The sequence below is a fragment of the Taudactylus pleione genome, unplaced genomic scaffold, assembly GCF_031769625.1.
Source record: "Taudactylus pleione unplaced genomic scaffold, aTauple2 ptg000068l, whole genome shotgun sequence".
NCBI classification, from domain to species: Eukaryota; Metazoa; Chordata; class Amphibia; order Anura; family Myobatrachidae; genus Taudactylus; species Taudactylus pleione.
Window position 1 is genome coordinate 2,242,294 of NW_028284470.1, and position 22,282 is coordinate 2,264,575.

General features: G+C 45.4%; 1 protein-coding gene across 1 annotated transcript in view; it reads right to left on the reverse strand.

Moving 5' to 3' along the window:
• Positions 1 to 22,282, reverse strand: part of SLC45A2 (solute carrier family 45 member 2) — a 115,175-nt gene that overhangs the window by 21,258 nt on the left and 71,635 nt on the right. The gene's annotated exons all lie outside the window — the stretch shown is intronic.

A 22,282-nucleotide genomic window follows, 5' to 3' on the forward strand; every position in this document is an offset into this window, starting at 1 on the left:
CATAGGAAAAAAGATAGATGTTTTAAACTCTATGTAGAGCCTTGATGGTAATCAGCATATGTTGCTATTGGCAACCAGAAGATAAACAAAATGACTGTATAGGAGTGGAGAGGGTTAAACTTCCTAGGCTGGGGGCAGACCAGTGTGAGGAATCATGTGATAATTAGGGCCAATGGGTTTTTAGGGTTGTAGGTTATAGCAGGGATATTAGAGATTGTTGGAGGCGGAGTCAGCCTCTTTTGTTCCTGTCTTGGGAATGGGTAAGTGCTCTTACCTGAGCTCTGTTATATTTTCTTCATAGCCATCCTTCTGTTTTTCTTTCCTCTTCTTATCTTTGTTCTTCACCTTCTTCATCTATCCCTCTCTCTCTCTGCCCTCCCCCACCTTTGCGCTCTGCATTTTCTAACAATCCTCCTAACCCTTATAAGGACTGTGACCCCCCCCAAATTGGTAGCATGCCCCGCCCGCACCGCTCATCGCGGATCCCCGCCCGTTACCGGGCACAGGAAGAAGGCCCAGGGAGTTCTGGGGAGGCTCCTGCCTCTCAAGAGGGAGCTGAAGGGGCTAGCGCGAGTCGCGCGGCCCCGCGGCGTCATGGGCGGCCGTCAAGCAGGTGCTGTCAGGGCGGCTGGACACAGCCGCCGGCGGGGGGAAGGCGCGGCTGCTCTGAGCAGCCGCGAGAGGCAGTTAGTGAGCCCGCGGGAGGGCAGAGCTGCCGCGATTAGGGCGGTGAGCGCTCGCCCCCCGCGGGTTCAAAGGTCACAGGCGCACACGCGCACCGCAAGGAGGGCTGCTAATAGCCCTGTTAGTGCCCGGAGGGGCAGGGGGGACTCCCCCACAGTTAATGAAGTGGGGAATGTCGAGGTGGGGGAGATGGACGGCCCTGGCAGCACATTAGGGGCTTTGTCAGTCAGGGAGGCAGGCAGCCATTTTAGGACAGGGAGAGCTGATGAAAGGGGGGCGGGGCTTGCACTTAATATGGAGGATGATTGGCAGGCTAGTCAGCAATCAGCAGACAGGGCCATGTCTGGGGCAGCAGCTTCTGGCTATGTGGATACTCAGGTCCCTAGTGGGGGTGCAAGTCAGTCCTTTGACCCTGCAGCTTTTGCGGCCATGATGTCATCAATGACATCTGCTTTTGCTCCCATGGTTGCGGCATTGGCTCCTAGCCAAGCAGATAGTGAAAGGGTGGATCAGAGGCAGCGTTCAATTTCTGCTACTCTAGGGCCAGCGGTAGATCAGTTCATGCAGGCTTGCAGGGCTATGGGCTCCGCTGCGGCTCAGTTGGCAAGACCAGAGGCGTCTGGGGCTGGTGCGGCTGTGTCTTCTCCTGCTGTGTCGACCGTGCCCAGGGTTTCGGCCCAGGGGGCGGCTTCATCGTCTGTTTCAGATACTGCTGAGGGCGAAGCTATGGAACAGGATTTCAGCGTCGAGGAGGCTTCATCATCGGTCGTGTCCGGGAGGGAGCAGTCCGGATCGTCAGGTGAGATCTCAGAAGATGATGATGTTGCTGACTCTGCCTCCTCTTCTTCCTCTGTCTCTGACTTGTCGTCGACCTCTTCTTCTCTGGCTTCTTCTGTCAGCAGCGCGAAAAAGGCGCGGAAGAGGGCTGCTAAATATGCGCGCAAGGAGGCGGATAGGCGGGATAAGCGGGCTAAGCGGCAGCGTCAGAGTAGTAGCGCGCGGAAGTCCAAGAAGCGTCAGCATCAACCAGGTGTGGTGCATTGCGACAATACAGCAGTATTGCAGGGTCTGCGCGATTGTTGCAAGAAAAAAATCAGGAAGGGCGATTATGTGGACATGTTCATTTTAACTGAGCAAGCCAAAAAAGATTTCAAGGCAGCTAAGCTTAAAGGCGGGGTGGGGTTGGAAGCTTTTCGTTCCTATGATAACTGGCTTGCTGGGTTTTGCGTATTCGCAGCATGCTACTTGAAAGATCGCCCAGGGGAGCACCTGAACGTAATAAGGTATATCCACCTGATTCATGGGATGCAGCGTAAATCCAGGGGCAGCGCCTGGAGAACATATGATGAGGAATTTAGGCGCAAGCAGGACGGATCCAAGCGCTTAGATTTTGGGTGCAAGGACGTGGAAGTGTGGCTTGACGTCACGCAACCACCAAAAGGTGGAGTGGAGGATTCTCGGGTAGGCGGGGATACTCATAAGGGGGGGTCTGGGGCGTGGCGCCCGAGTTCTGATCCCTCCCCGGGGCGTCGACAGACGGGCCCCGGTCGGCTTTCTGCGCAGACACCTTTTAAAGGTAAATGTTTTGCCTTTAATAATGCCTCCTGTTCCCAGGGCCAACGGTGTCGTTTTCGACACCTTTGCTTGCGTTGCAACGGATCGCACCCCGCCTCTAATTGTTTCAGGTTGTCAGCCCAACAGGGATCCAAGTCGGGAGGAGGAGCTATTCCCAAAGCGGGAGGTAGCGCAGGCGCTAAATAGGGCACCAACCCCTATCCGTTTGGATGCTATGTCCAGGTGGCTAGGGTGGTACCCTAATAGGCAGGACGCTAAGTTTTTGTTTTTCGGGTTCAAGTTGGGTTTTCGTTTACCAGTTATAGGGGAAGTTCGAGTCGGTTCCCCGAGAAATTTACAATCAGCTCGACTTTTTCCTGACGTTCTTCAGTTAAAAGTCGAGAAAGAGGTTCAGTTAGGACGTATGGTGGGTCCATTTGCGCATCCTCCAATGGGGAATCTGATTCTTTCCCCAGTGGGGGTGGTGCCTAAGAAAACTCCAGGAAAATTTCGGCTGATCCAGCATCTGTCTTATCCATTGGGGTCCTCCGTTAATGACGCTATACCTCCTGAATTCTGTTCAGTAAGGTATCAGTCTTTTGATGATGCTCTCAGTATCGTTAGGGCATATGGACGCGGGGCCCTCGTGGCTAAGATGGATGTGGAGTCAGCTTTTCGTTTGCTTCCTTTGCACCCCGAATCGTTTAGGTTCATGGGTTTTCGCATTGGGGGGGAATACTTCATAGACAAGTGCTTGCCTATGGGGTGTTCGATTTCCTGCGCATACTTTGAAAAATTTAGCACTTTCCTTCATTGGTGCGTAGAGTTTTCTTGTGGGGGTCATGGGATAGCGCACTATCTCGATGACTTCCTCTGCGTGGGGCCCGCTGGGTCAGAGCATTGTAACGAGTTACTTGGTTCCATGAGAGCGCTGTTTTTTCATTTTGGAGTACCTGTGGCAGACGAAAAGACAGAGGGACCCCTCTCGTGTTTGTCATTTTTAGGTATCGAGATTGATACCTTGGCTGGATCCTGTCGGCTGCCGCGCGATAAAATTGACAAATTGCGAGATTCCATTTCAGAGTGTTTGGTTGCGCGCAAAATTTCGCTCAGGCAGGCCCAATCACTGTTGGGTTGTATGAACTTTGCCTGTAGAGTTATACCGATGGGGAGGGTATTTTGCAGAAAGCTAGAGAGGGCCACAGCGGGGGTTTCCAAACCTCACCATTTGATCCGTTTATCGTCAGAAATAAAGAGAGACCTGGAAGTTTGGGTTTCCTTTTTGGCAGATTTTAATGGGATCAGGATATGGTTATCCCCTCTGGTGGGCAATGTCGATTTGCAGCTTTTCACCGATGCAGCAGGATCTTCGGGGTTCGGTTGCTACCTGAGGGGATCCTGGTGCGTCGCAACTTGGCCGGAGGAGTGGATTCGTGCAGGTTTGACAAGAGATATGCTGCTCTTAGAACTGTTCCCAATAATGGTCGCCTTGGAGGTCTGGGGCGAGCGCATCTGCAATCGCAGCATTCTGTTCAGATGTGACAATCTGGGCGTGGTGCATGCGATAAACGGGCAGCGAGCAAAGTCGTTGCTGGTTTTGCGTGTGCTAGCGCAGCTGGTGCTTGCCTGTTTGCACCATAATGTGCTGTTTCGAGCTCAACACGTACCCGGAGTTGACAACGGGATTGCCGATGCGCTGTCCAGATGTCAATGGGGTCGGTTCCGTACATTGGCTCTTGATGCAGAGACTGATGGTGTGCTGTGCCCCTCTTATGTTTGGCAGGTTATCAAGCCGGACTGGAGGGGTTAGCGGAGCTGTCCATTGCACCAAGTACCCTCAAGGCTTACCGTCGGTCTTGGGAAGAATGGGAAGTTTTTTCCCGTAGCCAAGGCCTTGGAGGTAAGGGTCAGCATCAATTGATGCTTGCTTTTATTTGGCAGCTGTATGTATCTGGCAAATCGAGAGCGGTAGTTTCACGGTACCTGGCAGGTATTTCGTTTTTCTCCAAATTGAAGGGAATCCCTGACCTTACAAGGAGTTTTGTCATCACAAAGGCCTTGAAAGGTTGGGCGCGCGCTGAGCCGGTTAACCCCGATAAAAGACGGCCTATAGACATTTATCTGTTACCGTCCATTCTAGGAGCGGTTGCGGACGTGGCGGCCTCCGGTTTCGAAACGCTTTTGTTTAAGTTAGCTTTTTCCATGGCTTTTCATGGTGCTTTCCGGGTGTCGGAATTGGTTGCTCCCTCCAAGTGGAGGGATTCAACTATGCTGCGTTCGGATGTGAAGGTGGGTGAGAGGTCCTTGCTGTGCAGATTGCGTCGTTCTAAGACCGATCAGTTAGGCAGGGGTCGCTGGATAACATCGGTCCCCTCGGCGGATTGTCCAATTTGTCCGGTCGGCTTGGCCACTCGTTATGCATCTCAGACCCTCAGCGGAGGGCTCATGGCTGATGCATGGCGGTGGGCTTCCGCTGACAAAATTTCAGTTTAGTTGGATGCTGCGGCGATGTCTTTGCAGCGTGGGCCTCTCACCAGGGGAGTTCGGCACGCATTCGTTTCGAATTGGTGCTGCCACTTCGCCGCTGCTGCGGGATTTCCAGAGTCACAGATTCAAGCTCTGGGCCGATGGAAATCAGCCAGTTATAAGCGTTACATTCGACCGAATCATTGAGGTTAATGTTGTGCATGCACGTTACATATGGTTTGTTATGTTTTACGAAATGTCATTGGTCCTGGTCTTGTTTGTTTTTCCCTGTCTTTCCTACTCGGGGACTAGCTACTCGCCATTGATTTCAGTGGGAGTCTGGAGAGTTTTGACGATTTTTTTACCTGATCTGACGGATTTAATTCGGCTATTTGGTTTATAATTACAATTATATGTCCCTCAGCAGGTTTTACGTTTTCTCTCTGGTCGAGTTCACTTGTGTTATCCGATATCTCTCCCAAACCCCCCCCCCCCCCGCTCTCCCCCCCCCTTCTTTTTTATTTTAACTTATCCTCTTGTGTCTTCATGTTGCTTCAAATTGGCACAGAAGCTTGTTGATCTTTAAAGATTCAAATCAAAATTTTTTCTTTTTGGCAGATCCTCAGTAATATGTTCCCCGTTAGATATACATGATTAAATATGCTAAAATTTTACAATAACTTTAATGTTTTCTTTGTTTTTCCCTCATTATAGGAATGGCTTTTGATGATTGTACTGTATGGATAATTGGCCATTCATTTGTTTTTTGGGCGGCTAGGTTCATGCAGGCGCAGGACGCGCCATTGTTTCCGGGGGCTAGTGGAGTTAGATGGATAGGGGTCAGAGGTATGTTGTGGGAGAGCCTTAAGCCTAAACTCTTGCAGCAGGTTCAGCGGTATGGCTTACCGAGAGTCGTGGTTATTCATCTAGGCGGGAATGATTTGGGCAAGAGGACATCTCTGGATTTAAGGCATGCGGTGGTGGAGGATTTGGGTCAGATTATAATGGCATGGCCAGCTTGCACAATAGTTTGGTCTTTCATGGTCCCTAGATTGTGTTGGAGTGGTGTGGTTGACGGCAGAGCCATTGATGAAGCCCGGAAGAAAGTGAACTTTACGGTTTCAAAATTTGTGTTGGAAAATGGTGGGGCAGTGGTCAGACATCCTAGGATAAAATTTCGGTATACTTACCTTTTTCGGTCTGACGGGGTTCATTTAGCGGAGGAAGGTATGTTTATTTTCTTGAGGATCTGTTTGAGGTTGTGGTTTCTGTGCGTTAGTTCTATGGTGGCGGTGCAAGGTTTCTTTTGGCAGAACCTTGCTTTTGGCGGGAAAGAACGGCAGGTTACCTATTAGCACTGTGAATATTTGTTTACTCATTGTTTTGCTCACCTTCGTTGACTCATAAAGTCTGCTGGACCACCCTGCCGGGGGCAGCATCATCACCTTACCGGGTGGGTAGTCAAGATAGAAGGCTTGAGCGTATTGTGTTGTGGTTGGAGTGTTTATAGTGTTAGGCTTGGGCTGTTGTTAGCCGTTCTTTCTTTGCCACCATATTTAAATTAATTTAATTAATATAGTAACTAATTCATTATATGTTTTTAAATAAATAGCTAACAAATTCTGCCAAATACAAGTCTCCGTGTCTTTATTTCAATTAAGTATGTTATTGTCACTGATTCACACGCAGGTCAATCCTCAGACGATGGGAAGTTTAGATAAACGAAATGACTGTATAGGAGTGGAGAGGGTTAAACTTCCTAGGCTGGGGGCAGACCAGTGTGAGGAATCATGTGATAATTAGGGCCAATGGGTTTTTAGGGTTGTAGGTTATAGCAGGGATATTAGAGATTGTTGGAGGCGGAGTCAGCCTCTTTTGTTCCTGTCTTCCCACCCTCCCTCCCTAAAGTTTATTTTTATGGGCTCTTTTTGATTTGGGTTTGGTGATTGTTTCGTTGGCTATTTTAGGCGGCAAAGAACGGCAGGTTACCTATTAGCACTGTGAATATTTGTTTACTCATTGTTTTGCTCACCTTCGTTGACTCATAAAGTCTGCTGGACCACCCTGCCGGGGGCAGCATCATCACCTTACCGGGTGGGTAGTCAAGATAGAAGGCTTGAGCGTATTGTGTTGTGGTTGGAGTGTTTATAGTGTTAGGCTTGGGCTGTTGTTAGCCGTTCTTTCTTTGCCACCATATTTAAATTAATTTAATTAATATAGTAACTAATTCATTATATGTTTTTAAATAAATAGCTAACAAATTCTGCCAAATACAAGTCTCCGTGTCTTTATTTCAATTAAGTATGTTATTGTCACTGATTCACACGCAGGTCAATCCTCAGACGATGGGAAGTTTATGATATCAATCTGTAAAGTAGGTATAGTCACTCTGTTGAAACCTGATATAGGGTATAGAGAGACTCCCTAAATTGCAGAGCTGTGGAGCTAACAATATCTTGGTACGGTGAATATAATAGCAGGGGGTCTCCAGACCCCCCCCTTTTGAGTCCAGTATCTCACCTGTCCCAGTGTACTCAAAGGGCGGAATTCAATTCTCTCCAGCCCCTATCGCGCCCGACGGAGCTATTCTATTCTTGCTACTGTCGGGCGCGATCAGCTGGCAAGCGCTACACTTCAGCTGACCTCTATGGGCGCGATCAGCGTGAAATTCTGGCACAATTGAATAGCGACCCGCGATCTCCTGTCACTTTAGAAGGGAGATGCGGGCCGCAAAATCAATTGAATTCCGCCCAAAGACTCCCTAGGAACCAACTGCTCCTGCAACTCCCAGACAAATAGAAACAAGTAGGTGTGATGTTGGTCCTTGTGATTAGATTATTAATGTAACATTTAATTTCTTCTTTCATTCAATGTGCAATGTTTATATATGTTTATATATGTTTTTAGAGTTGAACTGCAGTTCATTTTTTCATATGTTCGATAAAATAATATATTTATAATTTTCACAGCCTATGTTTTTTATATAGTCATTAGCATAGACACCCTATTTGTATAAAAGATTATAAAGCAAAGCAAATATGCTTGATTTCCCTTTTCATGGTATCCCTGATAGCCCCAAGAAGAGGCCCAGTTGCCTTTTTGGATAGAATCGGAGTTAATTGACCCTTACGTGACAGAATATGTAAGATGGGCATCTTTTTTGGACATTGCTGTTAAAGCAGAGTGAGTAGGAAAATGACCTCTTCCAATCCCTGAATTCTCTCTCTTCATTTTTCTGGGTTATATCCAGTCCCATCAGAACTCCCGGCATGTAGCATATGGAAAAGAGGGTGTCAGAAGATCCACTTAGGTCCTTAAATTCCTTGATAACCCTTGTGATTTCCTGAATGTTATCTTGATAATGAGGAATATGTATGGTCATCTCAACTGTCACATGGGCTATCCAAGAAATGGGGTGGACGGTGACCTGCACCCCAGATAGGGTCATCGGCCGGTCTACAGAAATAATATCTATCCTGGCATACACTGTAAATAGTGTGGGGGTGCAAAATATGGGAATTCTCGGGCTGTAGGCAGGGCCGAAACTAGGATTTTTGTCACCAGGGGCAAGACAGAAATTTGGCGCCCCCCCCCCGGTAATTCCCCCTGCAGCAGTGCCCCTATAGTAATGTCCCCTGAGGTAATGCCCCTGTAGTAGTGCCCATATACTAATCCCCCTATAGTAGTGCCCATATGATAATGCCCCCATAGTCATGACGTCTCCCCATAGTACCCGTGGGGAGAGCTGGAAGCTGGAGTTCGGGAGAGAACTCCAGCCTCCGGCTACACCGCGTAGCTGCAGAGAAGGACCCGGGTGCCTGCTGATAATAAATATTACCAGCGGACATCCGGCTTGGAGCCCCTCTGCAGCGCCGGACTGGAGGTCACTGGCACCGGGTACAGCGGCGCACCCGTTGCACGTGCACCTCCAGCCCCCCCCCTAGTTGCGGCCCTGCTGTAGGGTAAGAGACCCTCCAAGCATCATAAAGATCAAAGAGCCACAGTTGAGATAACAATTGTTTTGTTGCTTTTGAGTAATTAAGTGAGTGACTGTTTGGGGATAACCTATCTAATTGTGGATCTAAAATAGTATTGAAATCCCCATCGATAATAGTTAAACCTTGTGGGTTCTAAGTGAGATTGCCAAATAAATCAGCAACGAGGACACAATGTCGCACATTGGGAGCATACCCTGAGGCCAGAGTGATGTGAGTTTGATTTAGAAAACCTGTCAAGAGAGTATACTGACCATGCTTATTTTAGAGGACATCAGCCACTGTCAATGGGACTCTATAGTAAATTAAGATAACCGTGCCAACATGTAACGTGGAATGCATGAGAAGATTGCCTACAAACTAGTGAAGGATGGGGGAGCTTTGGCAAGTTTCTTGGAGCATGATAATATTTGTATTTTGACATTTAAAATATTGGCATGCTATTGCCCATTTGCAGGGCCGCCATCAAGGGGGTCTGCTTGTCTGGAGTCCCGGGCACTGACAGAGAAGGGTGCTCAATCAGGAATGGACTTACCGGCAATGCAGCAGGGGCCCTTGGGAGTAATGGGTGTTGGGATCCTAGCTAATATCGTTTCATCAACACCGAGGATCCGCAGGCCGTGCAGCCATCACTGAAAGCTGTCATATACTTTTGGTGGTTGGCCCCTCCCCCAGACCAGCTACCTGACCTTACCAAGAGCTCAGAACACTCCTTTCTCCTAAGTGCACACTGCTACTTGGACTCCTCCCACAGGTGGCAATGAGGACCCCACAGCGCACTGAGAGACAGTAAGTATGTGTGTGTACGAGAAAAGTGGGGGAAATTGTGGCTACCTGGTACAATAAAGTTTCTTTTTTTGAGATGTCATGACATCACGTGCGCCGCACCACTGAGAGGATGCAGCCGCAGCGTGAGATGGAGCAACCAGAAGACACAGGGGAAGGTAAGTGTCTGTGGACTGCAGGGGGCTGGACGTGGCCTGCCTGGAGAGACAGACAGAGTGCAGGCTGGGGAGACACTGCAGAGCTGGAGTTGCAGAAACACGGAGGGGCCCTGCCTATTTTGTCAGTCCTGGGCCCTATGATTTCTGATGGCAGCCCTGCCCGTTTGGTAGAGGAATAGAGGTCATTTACATGAAGGGATACCATTTTTAGGCTCAAGGAAAATCAATGAGATATAGAGATTGCAGAACCAGTAACAGGTCAGCAACTTGACAGAGGGGAGGCAAAGGGGTTAGGTCTAGGGAAACATTGTAGAGTCTGATTTAAATTTACAATACAAGGGGCTCTTTCCCAGAAAAGGAACAGGGTCGTTATAACCAGTAAACACATAGTATAGGAGCAAGAAAGCTTGCAGAGGCGCTAGGGAAAGTCAAATTTGAGGGTGGAGGTTGCCAAGTCCTGAAAGAGTTGCAGGTGGGGATTCAGAGTAAGGAATAGCAGGAATGTTTCATGATGCTGCCATGAGTTTATCTTTAGTCTGAAAGTAATGTAGGCAAATAATATAACATTCACTGGAAGTTGATCAGAACTGGGTTTAGGGAACAATGGGCCTGATTCAGACCCGCTCGCAAGCGGGTCGATTGTTAGGCAGTGCGCAAGCGCCGGAGCGAGAGAGAAATTCTCTCGCTCTGGGGCTTGCTACAAACGGGGCGGCTGTCGATGTTTTGTAGGCGGGGAGGGGAGTGGCTACACAAATGGAGGCGTTCCCGAAGGAACGCCTGCTGTTTGTGGGAGGTACCACTGACATCACCAGTGAGCAGGAAGCTCTCTGGGGCTTGCAACGGATGAGACCCTACCACAAGGGTCTCGTCGCAAGCCCCGATGGTCGCGACCATCACCTAGCCGCTCGCAAAAGCTGTGGGTGGTCACCTACAGCTTAGCAAGCGGCCAAGACTCCAGTGTAAAAAAACACCGGCCCATCCTGATTCAGAGCGAGCGCTCGCTTTTTGCGAACACCTCTGAGTCAGGCCCAATGCTCCATTTGCTTGATCAAGATGAAGCATAGATGCCGGCAAATCAGGGACTAACTGAAGTCTCTGAGCCAGTGTGGTATAGAAGGAAAATCACTCAGTCAATTATTGTTGCCCAGGAGGTCTATCACATAATTCCCCTTGTGGGACAGTAGGGGGACCACCAGGGTAGGAACTGGATGAAAGCAGAGATGATCATCTGGTAGTGGTAATGCAGGTCTCAACCTCCAGCAGGGAAGTGTCTACCTGAGGTCGTAAACAGGGTGGGATAGTCATGCAGTGGAGGGCTCTAAGATTTCAGATCTCCAGGGGTCCTAGAGGGGTGTAGCTAGATCTGACGCAGCATGGAAGCAGATGATCTCTCCACAGCAGCTGTAGGAGCACTAGAGGATGTGGTGCAGTCAGTGAGATCCAAGTGGACTAGCAGAAGTCAGCACAGTGAAGCCAGACTGCCAGCGGATATCCGGTCACTGGAAACAGACCAGCTGTACCAAAATAGCGGGATACGCTGTGCAGAGGAGGAACCAGACTCCAAAACTCAGCAGGCCGCTTCTGGAAAGCCCCACTGAAAGAATGGAGCGACAGTCCACTGTGTGCTGCACTTGAGGGGTTAAGGGAGGTATGCAATTCCAGTATTTCACACATCCATCCAGGCTTCTATGATATTATTGTTTCTTGGGTTCTGTGAAACATAATTTTAGAATAAAAAAACAATTGGTTGATTGACGTTAGATATCTGATAGAGAACTGCAAAAAACTAGGACAAAGCTTCCCACGGATATCAGCGAGATCCTCTGAAAAAGGATTTTGATTTGAAGAATTTCCATTATCTTTTTGCCTTGGTGATTGTCATTCAAAAGAAATGCTCAAATTAAAAAAAACATTACCTTAGGAACTGGAAAGAGGATATCGCGTTGCTTAAATGTATAGGAAGAAACAAAAAACAAACAAAAGAAAAATACAGAAGTGCCTGGGGGGGGGATTTACATCAGCCCAACTCAGCTAAATTAGACTTAAATTCGGTGATAATAGACCTCAGTTCTGGTTAAATGGTTTTCTTAACAATAACCATGTCGTCACTGGTCACTCTTATCGGAAAAGCTGTACTTTGCAATTTTAAACGTGATTGTACATGCATACGGCGTTACTAAACGCAGCTATGCATGTGATTAATGGCGGGATGTATCGCATTAAAAAATGCGATGCTTGAAGCATCTGGATACCCAGAATGACAGAAAAACAGTACTGTATGTTGATACACTAACAATGCTGACATGCTGAATGTCGACATTATGACATACTTGCCTACCTTTTAAATCTCCTCACTGGGAGAACCCGGGGAGGAGAAGCAGGTGGGTCGCGGCGGGGGTGGGGCCTGATGATTTGCAACATTAAGCCACGCCCCCTGTGGCAAATTGTCGTGATTGGCGCATATTTAAATAAGGGGCTGGGCTAAATGACGCGATTCATGTAGAATTGCATCATTAAGCCCTGCACCCTACACGGGGACCCGCGATCACCGCGGAAGTTCTCCCCATTTTGCCCACTTCATTAGGAAGTGGGCAGAATGCGGGAGAAGTGCCTACCCTTCCAGGGGTGCGGGGGGTTACCTGAAAAATAGTGAGCCTCCCGTGAAAACCGGGAGGGTAGGCATGTATGTATTATGAACATGCCAAAATAATGAATGTGGGACATATATTCCGAACCCAAGCACACACCTATGCACCACCTACATGTGTACAATAGAGAGGAAAGAGGTGGCTGAAGAGAAGACTTATTAATGATTAGCCATGCTCTATGCTGGCATGACCTGCATCCGCCTCTGGTGAACTACTGCAGAATCCCTACCATTTATTTCCTCAGTGGGTACTCTACATTCCAGCCCTTGGCAGTGCGATGTCTGTGGAGCGCCTCCAGAATGGTCAGGTGAAGGCACTCCATCCCCAGTACCTTAGAGGTGGGCAGGAAGAAAAAGGATGGTGCCTACTGTCATATGCGGTGATGTGTGCAGCAGGATATCGCACTGAAGCAGGGACATATTTATAATGGGTGCAGGGTGTGCGGTGCACAACCTCACTTTTTTTTTCATTCTTACCTCTCTGAAGTCCCATGGAGTAGCACTACACAAAACGCCAGGAAAATGGCAGCCGCAGCCATTTTCCTGGCGTTTTGCGCATGTGTAGTAGGAAATCACTGGGAAAATGGTTTCCACGTCATTTTCCCGGTGACCTGTGCATGCGCAGCAGACTTGGAGTGCCCGGTGTCTACTTCTGCTTGTCAGTTTGCTGACGGCAACCGGGGCAGAGAGGAGGGGGCTCTAGACGGGCAGTGAACATGGGTCCCCTCCTCTCTGAATATGCCCCTGCACTGAAGTAACAAAGCCAAGAATTGGATTGCTCCCTTTGTATATAATAAAGTTCACTCTAGAAGTCAGATACTGAAATCACTATAGGGGCTTGGGAAGAAGCTAAAACAATATACAGGGCCGACAACAGAAATCTTGGGGCCCAGTACACTGATAACTCTGCCCCCCACACACATCCCACCCCTGCATTTGTCAATACATGTAGCTGCAACACATCATAATTATTTTGAAAAATATCCCATAATATCCCATATATAAATCCATTGCAAACTTAAATAAATGACCGAATTGACTTCCCACACCACACAGTTTGTGCAGGTTCCAATTGACACTGCCAAGTCAGAGTCAATTACTCTGGACTGGCTCATGGGTGGGACGGTCAGCCAGGTTGAGTCAGGTGTCTGTAGTGGGACTGGAGTGGTGGTGCTGCAGGCCTGCTGACGGACGGTGCAGTGCTGCCTGTGCTGTCAGCCTGTCACTGTGCCTGGTGGACAGTCAGTGATGGAGATAACCGCAGTATTGGGGATAGAGCTGCAGTGCTTGCGCCAGACGGACCCTTATTAGGTGCAGCTGGCCCATTTTGTGCCCCTGAACCTCGGGGCCCAGGACCAATGTACCCATTGTAACGCCCTGTCGCCGGGCCTGCCAATAAAAGATCATCAAATCTTGTCTCATGCTAACGCAACAAACTTTATTCTGTCAAACACAGAGAAATACAAAGTAATCTTCCATATACAAGGGGTATGCATTTCATTTCTCATTCTCCCCTAAGCAAGCATCACATCATTATCTAGTGCCATCTAATGCTATCTATAGACATAGCTTTCTGAAGGATAAAGTAGAGTCATTTTATTTTCGATATCCTAGATGCTAAGTCTCTCTGCTTGACGTAACTGTAGTCTCATGTATTTATATTTGTGATAGGAGCACTGGAGAAGTTAGGGATGGCGTGTATATGTGTCCCAGATTCCTGTAATATCTATTTCAACCCAGGAAAAGTCTGTTGTTTTACAAACAGATCTGAGTGTCGGTTTTTGGTAAAAGCCGGAGAATGGGTCCTGGGGGTGTGAATGTGAGAGAGAAGGGACGGCTCCTACCACAGGGCCTGTCACGACCAGGGTTTTGCGGCATGGAGGTTTGCGGTCCTTACCGGTGAGGGTGCTGTGGTGTGGTCCTTCTGTCGGGGGAGCTGGCATGTGGAGATGGGCATTGGCTGTACACAGAGGTCTGCCAAGATTGGGCCATCCTGGCAAGGATAAGTCTAGTGGCATCTCTGTGTCACAGGTGTCTGGTGGCATGTTGTCTGTGGCCATGTGACATAGCAGGCCAATCGTCTGTAGGTCACCTGCTCTCTCTGGCCTATCACGTTCCGCTACTGGGTACTTAAGGGTGTTTGGAGCTCCCTGTAGTTGCCAGTGCAACGTGTTCACAGCGTAGCTGTGAGAGAGAGTTCTCTGCGCTCCTGAAACCTAGACTTGTGCTCCGGTGCTTGCCTTAAACTCCTTGTCGGCCTCTGGCTCCCTGCATAGCCTGCACTGCTCTACCTTGCTTTGCTCTCTCCTGAGATCAGTCCTTCACCTTCCACGAGATACACTCCTGCCTGAACCTGTCTCCCCAGTTAACCCACTCCTCCCTGAACCTGTCTCCTCAGTTAAACCCATCACAGCATTTCCGGATTTCCATTTCAGCCAAGCTCACAGCATTTCCGGATTTCCATTTCAGCCAAGCATCACAGCATTTCCGGATTTCCATTTCAGCCAGCATCACAGCATTACTGGATATCCCCTTCAGCCACTATTCAGCAAACCAGGATATCCACTTCACTCTCACAGTCTATCTGGATTCATCTCTGTCACTGATCTGGACATTCCTTACTCCCATTCACTACAGCTCCCTTCAGCCACATATATCAGTTTGTTTATTACTGGACTTTAGTTATCTTATTATTCATGTCTACAAACAGTCTCATTAAACAACCCACCTTTCAGTTTGAACCTGTTCTGGTGTCTGCTCCTGTTTCCTCCACGGGTCCACAACAAACACAGACTCTGACAGGGCCGCTTCAGGTGTTAGGCCTTTCAGCCTGAGAGCAGGCTAATTAGGGATTACACCTGGAAGTGGCTCAATATAGCTGTGTAAGAGTTTAGATGCAGAGTCTCACACACCCTGGGGAGAACAGACACAGAGGTTTGTTCAGAGACACTGTGACCTTTTGAAAGTACTGTGTTTGTGGTGAGATAGTAGGCCTTGCCACTTGTATAGAGGAAATTACCTGTCTAGTCAGTGCCCAGCCGGGCTAGGAGTTATTTTATGTTTGGTTTATTTGATTATTGGTGTTGCGCAATAAAAACTGGTGCCGACCAGCTTGCACGAAAACCCACGACTGGAGTGCTGTTTCCTGGCTGCTGTGTGTAAGGAGGTGTCCACCTACCCCAGGAGAGGGACCCCTAGCCCAATCATATCATAATATATATATATATATATACACATACATACTCACACAAAATTCACACAAAATATATATATACATATATATATATATATATATATATATATAATATATAAAAATAAATTGTCCTTTTGGTAGTACTCCATAAGAAGTGCAACACCATGCAGGTCACTCCAGGACCTTCCAAATAGCAGTTTATTAGAATCGACGTTTCGAGACCACGCAGAGTCTCTTTGTCAAGATACAAAACAGATAAAAAAGCAATACAAAATACTTGCTTACCTTTATATACCTAATGTAATGGTCTAAGCTTCCGACGGAGGTAAGAGAGGCGTGCACGCTGGCCTGGAGTCGCACTCCAGATGACGTCAACGCACAAGGAGGCTGGTTACCATGGTAACACCAAGCTCCGTCTCCCCCTCCGGCGGATGTTTAATTTTGAAAATTAATATATTCTAAAGCTCCCTCACTATAACAGGTATATCTTATGGTATACCAGATATATTGATGACCTGTTTGTACTTTGGAATGGGAGTGCCGATCAGTTTAAAGCAATGGTGTCATCTATCAATGCACTCAATACTCCAATCAAATTTACGTACAAATGCAGCAATGACAATGTAGAGTTTTTGGATGTAAAAATAAACCTCATTGAGGGACAACTGTCCACGGCAGTACACTATAAAGAGACAGATCGAAGCTTAGACCATTACATTAGGTATATAAGGTAAGCAAGTATTTTGTATTGCTTTTATATCTGTTTTGTATCTTGACAAAGAGACTCTGCGTGGTCTTGAAACGTCAAATCTATTAAACTGCTATTTGGAAAGTCCTGGAGTGACCTGCATGGTGTTGCACTTCTTATGGAGTACTACCAAAAGGACAGTTTGTATTGTAAAGCAGGAGCACCCAGGTAGTTGCTTTGCCATTTTCAAAGGAGTGCCTAACTATTGCAAGTATATATAGACCCTTAACCCTTAAGGTCTACACAGGTGTAGATGTATACCAAATATAAAAATAAAACCTAAATAAGTAAATGTTTAAAAGCAGTAATCCCCACTTGTATGGTTGGCAGCCAAACAGCAATTATGTAACAATGGCAATATGTTACGTATGAACTGGAACTGATATGCGGCGCCTATCCTGCTATGTACAAAAGACTTTTGTATGTATTGTATATCTAGATATTCTAACAATAACAGTAATACTTTCAAAGTGCAAAGTGTATCAGTGCAATGAAAAAATGCTTATAAATAAATTACAATATATATGTGCAGAGAATTTCAATTTAAAAAAAAATAATAATAATAAAAAAAAATAATAATAATAATACTTTCAAAGTGCAAAGTATCAGTGCATTGAGTAAAAATGCTAATAAATTACAATATATATGTGCAAAGAATTTCAATTTAAAAAACAATATATACAGAAAATATGTGTAAATAAATAAACTTAGTGCAAGGTGAAAAAGTATTATATCAGACACATACGTAATATATATATAAAATACAAGTTTTAAACACTATACTACAAAAGAAAATTATCCTGCACCAGTACAATTATATATTCATGAATATCGAAGATCTTATCTCACAAACTGCAATCTTATTGAGGAATTACCTTCTCAATTATTAGATGCCTATGAGGTGCTACCCACTACTCTACTGAAACCATAAACACCAACACAAGACAAAGAAAGTATCTGTGTGGGTGCACTAAAGAACGTAATAATAATAAAATATAATAAATCTTTAATGGTATACTTTAAAAAATGTCATTTATAATATAAACATTGGTGAAATATTAAAATATAGTAAGTGTAATTAAGAAAAATGTGTTTTAAAATGTAATAAAACCTGTGGCTGCTGTCTGTGTACTTTAATAACGGTTATTAAGCCTTGATTACATTATTAAAACAAAGTACACAGACAGCAGCCACAAGTATTATTACATTTTAAAACACATTTTCTTTCTTCATTACACTTACTATATTTTAATATTTCACTGTTGTTTATATTATAAATCACATTTTTTAAAGTATACCAATAAAGATTTATTATATTTTTATTATTATTACAGTCTTTAGTGTACCCACACAGATACTTTCTTTGTCTTGTGTTGGTGTTTAAAAAAACAAGTTTTATTTAATGCCAAAAAATAAAAGAGGGAAGTAAAAACTCTCTCTATGGAGGGTTTAAAACATGTGCATATCGCAAATATATATAAAAATAAATAAATAAGAAATTCATAAGGACATCACTAAAAATAGTAAAAAATGGCTTATCTGATCAAAAAGGTAAGTTCATAAAATGTGGGGTCCAGGAGCCTCCAACGTGCTTCATCTAGGTATTAGACATCTTCAAGGGAATGCCTAGACGAAACATGTTAGAGGCTCATAGATTCCACCTTTTTTTCATTGCACTGATACACTTTGCACTTTGAAAATATTACTATTATTGTTTGAATATCTAGATATACATACAAAAGTCTTTTGTACATAGCAGGATAGGCACTGCATTTCAGTTCCAATAAAATATATATATAAATTATCACAAAAGAACCGGAAGGCGCACAATTGTGATTCAATTAGAAGCAAATTTATTAAACAATATCTGAACACTCACATCAAGGAGAATAACATAGTACAAGGCAATCTTATTCCGGCTCGGGCATCAGCTGCATACAATGGCGCTGCTCTTTATGTGACTGGCGCAGTCCTACGTCTCAATCCCAGTTCTGGCTGAGCTGTCATATAAAACACACTGTCCAAATCCCAAACATGTTTAGTCGCACAGACTTCGTCACTGATGTGAGTGTTCAGATATTGTTTAATAAATTAGCTTCTAATTGATTCACCATTGTGCACCTCCCGGTTCTTTTGTCCTCTATACAGATTGTGCCCTGGGGTAAGGCTAAAGAGGAGAGCTGCATGAAAGGAGTGAGAAAATTTTTATAAAGTGGACTTACTACACCTCACATGAACTGTGCGTAATGGACATTTATATATATATATATATATATATATTTTTTTTTAATAAGGATACCTATATTGCGCTATACTGGAATAGTATTCTTCTCGAAAAATTACACTAATTGTAATATACTGAGATCTTGTATATCTATTTATAAATATATTTAATTGTGTTATTTGTATTAATACTATTGTTATTAACAGGCTGCTAAACTCCAAAAAGGTCCATTTGCCAGTATGGACCAAGAGATTTAATGGAACAAAGAATGGTTGTCTTATGGAGCACCTAATATTATTGTGTGAGAAAAGTTGGCTCGCTAAATTGATACTTGAATAAATAAAACTTTAAAAAGATACAGAAATCATTCCTTATATTGAACCTTCCTGAGTATACCCACAACAGTTTAATATAATATTCAATACAGATATGGATTTATAAAACTATTTAATAACACTAAAATATAATTATAACCTAATTTCACACAATGTGTATACAGGTTATCCTTAAAAAACTTTTACAGTATGTATAGTTAAGTCATCGAATGAGCAGCTTGACATTAGCCAGTAGGATTCGATTTTTGACCGACAATGTTTTCACCCAACGCGTTTGTCAATGGTGACTTCTTCAGGGGTGTTTATAACCAAAATTTTGTCTTTCTTTATCAGTTCCTCAAGTCAGATGACTCTAAAGAACTTCTTAAATAAATTTCTAGGACAGCTATATTAGTGATCATTTTCTATAAAGTTCCTTGAACTCCAGAGCTGTACAGAGAAGAGAGAGAATTTTATTCTGCCAAAAGCTTTATATAAAAATTATTTTGAAGTACCCAACATGAGAAACTTAATAGACATACAAACACAGACAGGGTCGGCGCAATGCAGTCAGGGGGGTAAGCATACGGTATGGTATGGGAGCTGCACGCACTCTGGTCGTAAAGCTGTGGCCGTGGGTGGTTAAAGCAGGAGAACCATTGATCAATCTTTGAGCCAGTTGGGAGGAAATGTTTGCCAGGAGAAGATTATTGAAAACAAATAAGATCATTGCAGATCCTAGTCATCCATGTCACCATTTTCTTTATTGCCCTCTAAAAAACGCTATAGGTGCATTAAATGGCGTACCAGCAGGTTGCAAAATAGTTTATTTCCGTCTGTGATAGTTACTCTAAATTTATAACCTCCTGTTTTAGCCTGTTCTTTTATATTGGAGTTTTTGGAAAGAGCACAATGTAATTTCAATTAAATGCATTTATTTGTGTTTTATAGTAACCAGGGATGTGTAGCAGGTGTTGCCACCCAGAGCGCAGGCTCTGTGGGCGGCACCGTCATCACCCCACGGCCTTTGCTTCTAGCTAGCAGGGTGCCTGGAAAAGCACCCTGCAGCCAGGATCACTGCCACTGAGCTCCTAGAGCGCCCTTTAGACACTCCAGATAGGTACCCTGCAGTCTGTGCAGCTGATCGGTGCTGTGGAGCGCTAAGGAGGCATCCGGCACAGGGCACATTTAAACCCCGTCATGGCTCTGGTCATGACTAATTGAAATTTAATTCAATAAATTCCGTATGATAACTATTTTCAAGCCTCTTTAAATGGCTTATGGTCCCACCTTGGGTGCATTACAATAAAACAAAGACAACTGTCCCAGTTTCTGAGGGCCTCAATTCACCTTAATAAATCACATTTATTTAGCTGTATTTGAAACCCCAGTCTGCTTTGAAATCATATGCATAAGCAGCCAGTATTTACCCTGCATGCAAAATAAATAAATGTATTTACACCCCTTGCATTGCAACACAGCATGTCCATGTGCAAATGTATTCTTTTATGCTTTGCTCCCAAATCAGAATCAGCCCTATTGCACTGAGGGCCTGATTCAGACCCGGACGCTATTTGCGGACGGTCGTTCCAAAAAAGGGGCCGGCTATTTAAATTGAGCGCTCGCTCTTTGCGGTTTGTTGACGCCTCTATGTCTGAGCGAGCGAGCGAACGAATTTTGTAAATACGCCCCTTTGTCGTTCGCAACACACGTCATCTCCGGTATTTATTAGATTAATCGGGAACATCGAAAGGCATCAGAACTGCTCGCAGTACTTGTGATAGGATTTTCCTACCGCCATCACTGCGAGCAGTTCATGCTAAAAGACAACCAAGTGATGTGGTCGATGACGCTCCTTTACTAATTATGCACTCCCATTAAATGCCCTTTTTACTGTTAGGCACGCCTGCGTTCGGATCTCCACACCCCCGTTTTCAAGCCCCTCCCTGTTTTGCAAGCGCACGATTTCCGACCGAAATGACTGGTTTGCGCATGCGCATTACGACCCATACGCATGCGCAGTTGGGTGAACATCGCTCAGAGCGAACGAGCGGCCGCTTACGAGCGGCTCTGAATCAGGCCCTGAGATTTATCATTGCAGATAACGGTGGCCAATGCAATTAAAATCAGTCCTATTTTTTAGGAACAAACAACAGAACATGACTTGAAAAACATAACAAAATCTATTTGCAACTTTTGCGATTTATCTATCTTGTGTGACTGATATTTTATTTTGCTGTTGTCTAGTGTCACTAATTCAGGAGTCCATTCACTTTTGCCTAAACAGAATAAGTAGTTCCAAGTGTCATCCCTGCATCTGAAAAGATGACTTACAGACAGTACATGCAAATTTCTCTTTGCATGTGCCTGAAGAGATACAGTATATAGCAATGGAATCGGTGTGAATTACCGCCGGACCTAAGCCCGGCAGATGAAATGCCGACGCCGGAAGGCGGCAGATGAAGATCCCAACTGAGGTGAGTAAGACCCTAACCCTCCCCACTCCCCCCCCCTAACCCTCCCTTAGGGGTGCCTAACCCTAACCACCCCCTAGTGCCTAACCCTAACCTCCCCCAGGGGTGTCTACAAATAACTCCCCCTCTGCGCACTCTAAACCTTACCCTCCCGGGGGGGTGCCTAAATCTAACCTCCCCTTCCCCTAGCCTAACCCTCCCGGAAGGGTGCCTAACCCTAAGTCCCCTCGGGAGTCCCTAAACCTAACTCCCCCCCCCCCTCCCCCTGCGGCTATCAGCTCCCGATGCCCGGCTTACCTACGTTCGATTTCACGGTCGGGAAGCCGGCGGACGGCATTTCGACCGCAGGCTTCCTGACTACATCCCGTAGTCATGTGGACATTTTAAGAAGGATGCAGATTTTACATTTCACTGGTCAGCTAAGGGGGAGATTTATCAAATGTTGGAGAGAGATAAAGTGGAGCGATATTAAGTACCAACCAATCACCTCCTAACTGTCATTTCACAGGCCATGATAGAAAAATGACAGTTTGAAGCTGATTGATTGCAGTGAGCAACTTCTCCACTTTATTTCTCTCTAAGATTTGATAAATCTCCCCCTTAAATATTAAAAACTATCATTGGAGACCGCCACTTTAAATATATAGGGGGAGATGTATCGAGCCTTGGAGAGAGATAAAGTGGAGAAGTTGTGCAAAGCGACCAAGCCGCTTCTAACTGTCATTTATCTAGCACAGTTTTTGAAATGACTGTTACGAGCTTATTGGTTGCTTTGGGAACCTCCTCCACCTTCTCGCTCCAAAGCTTGACACATCTCCCCCGTAGTTTGCATTGCCTGTACACTAAATAATTACCTAAAGACTCAGGGGGTTGATGCAGTGAAAAGAGCAGAGAAGTTGACCAGTGGAGAAGTTGCCCATAGCAACCAATCAGCGTTCTGGAAGCATTTATCAACCAACATGACCCACATATGAGTGGAACGATGAAAGCATGGACTCTTGCCCTTCATTAGTGCATTGTGTTACCTGATAAGTGCAGG